Source organism: Galeopterus variegatus, unplaced genomic scaffold (assembly GCF_000696425.1).
Source record: "Galeopterus variegatus unplaced genomic scaffold, G_variegatus-3.0.2 Scaffold478, whole genome shotgun sequence".
Lineage (NCBI taxonomy): Eukaryota > Metazoa > Chordata > Mammalia > Dermoptera > Cynocephalidae > Galeopterus > Galeopterus variegatus.
In genome coordinates this window covers 236,707-238,984 of record NW_007726589.1, presented here as the reverse complement: position 1 = coordinate 238,984, position 2,278 = coordinate 236,707, and the positions used below count along the sequence as shown (strand labels likewise).

The window sequence follows — 2,278 nt, the reverse complement described above, 5'->3', positions numbered from 1 at the left end:
GGAGCCTTCTGATAACAGCTTCGATCTCCTTTATTGTTATTCGTCTGTTCAAATTTTCTATGTCTTCCTGGTTCAGTTTTGGGAGCTTGTGTGTATCCAGAAATTTATCCATTTCCTCCAGATTTTCAAACTTGTTGGCATATAGTTGTTTATAGTAGTCTCGAATGATTCCTTGTATATCAGATGAATCAGTTGTAATATCACTTTTTCATTTCTAATTTTTGTTATTTGAATCTTCTCTCTTCTTTTTTTTGTTAGCCATGCTAATGGTTTGTCAATTTTATTTATCTTTTCAAAAAACCAACTTTCTTTTTTTTTTTTTTTCTGCTTGTGTTTTTTCTAACAGCCCATCTTCAAGTTCAGAGGTTCTCTTTTTATTTTGCTGAATAACTTCTTCAGTTTGGCAAGTTCTGCTACATTTTTTTTTCAGGGCATTGATTTCCTTGTACATTTCCTCTTTCAGGTCCTGTATACTTTTTCTCTTTTCATCATGATGTCTAGCTGAGTTTTCTTGTATCTCATTCAGTTTCCTTAGAATTATCACTTGAAATTCCTTGTCAGTCATTTCAAGGGCTTCTTGTTCTATAGGATCGAGAGCTTGAGATTTATTATCTTTAGGTGGTGTACTTTCTTGTTTTTTCATGTTCCTGGTGTCTTTTCTTTGATGTTTATTCATTGTGGCAGGGGGTTTCACAGTCCACAGGTTTGACACTGTTGCCTGACTAAGATTTTGCTGGGGTTGCCAATTTGGTATGGCTACCTCAGTGCCTACTCAGTTGGACGCTAGTGTCAGGCAAGTCCAAAATTGACTACCGGGAAGATGGCGAGGTGTTCGCACCACTCCCTCCGATGAGTCTCAGCTCCCGTGTTGCGCTCCCACGTTGCACTCCCATGGCGCTCCCTTGTTGCACTCCCACATTGTGCTCCCGCGGCTGCCTCCGCAGCCAGAGCTGCCCTGGCCGCCTCTCGCCGCCCCTGGCGCTCCCGGCTCCTGATCGCGCCGCAGCCTGCTCAGACTCTCTCCAGCTTGCGGTTCCAGCGGCGCCCTGGGCCGGGGAGGCGACAGCCCCCTCCCTGGCAGATACCATAGTCGCCAGACCCCGAGTCCCGGTGGCGGGGCTGCACGGCCTGGCCTGGTGCTGAGGGCAGCAGCTGCGATGTCAATTTCAGAGGCTGGGAAGTCCAAAGTCCAGGGAACACTTCTGGTGAAGGCCTTCTTTGATGGTGACTTCAGCAATACAGGGTATCACATTGCAAGATGGAGGATGGCTTGAGCAGTTGCTTTGGGTTTAGTTTGCTCTTCTTTTCCTAGTTTCCTAAGTGAAGGCTAGGTAATTGTTTTGAGATCGTTCTTCTTTTTTAATGTAGGCATTTATAGCTCTTAAGTGTCTGGGCTGGCCAGTTAGCTCAGTTGGTTAGAGCGTGGTGCTGATAACACCAAGGTCCAGGGTTCAGGTCCCTGTACTGACCAGCTGCCAAAAAAAATTCCTTCTGAGTACTGCTTTTACTGCATCACATAGGTTTTGGTATATTGTGTTTTTGTTTCCATTTGTTTCAAACTATTTTCTAATTTCCCTTGTGATTTCTTTCTTTACTCCTTGGTTGTTTTAGAGTATATTGTTTAATTTTCCACATTTGAATTTTCTAAATTTCTTTGTTACTGATTTTTAATTTTATTCCATTACACTTGGAGAACATACTTTGAATGATTTTGATCTTTTTAAGTGTATCAAGACCTTTTTTATGGCCTAACATATGGTCCTGGAGAATGTTCTTTGTGTACTGGAGAAGAGTGTGTATTCTGCTTTTGTTGCATGGAGTGTTCTATGTATGTCTGTTAGGTCAATTTGGTTTATAGTGTTGTTTGATCATATATTTCCTTGTTGATGTTCTGTGTAGTTGCACCATTGTATGTGCAGTTTTGAATTCTTATTGTTAAACTGTCTATTTCTCCCTTCAATTCTGTCTGGTTTTGCTTCATATATTTTGGTACTCTATTGTCGGGTGTATACATGTTTATAATTGTTTTTTTTTTTTTTTTTTGTCTTTTTCCGTGTCCGGCAACGGATCGCAACCTTCAGTGTCGCCCCCGTACCGGACCAGGACCGGCAACGGGATCGCAACCCTCGGTGTTGCCCCCGCACCTCGCTCAGCCAGTGAGCGGGAACCGGTCTGTATGTGGGATCCGAACCCTCGGGCGGGAGCGCTGCCGCGCTGCCCAAGCGGCGCCCCCTCCCCTGCGCCCCCCCCCCCGCCCCCCCCGTTATTATTGTTTTTG

General features: G+C 44.2%; 1 non-coding gene across 1 annotated transcript; it reads left to right on the top strand.

Annotated features, from left to right (window-relative positions):
* Nucleotides 1–1,396: 1,396 nt before the first annotated feature.
* TRNAI-GAU lies at nt 1,397–1,471 on the top strand. Its single transcript has one exon. It is a non-coding gene; the product is annotated as a tRNA-Ile (tRNA).
* The last annotated feature ends 807 nt before the right edge of the window (nt 1,472–2,278 follow it).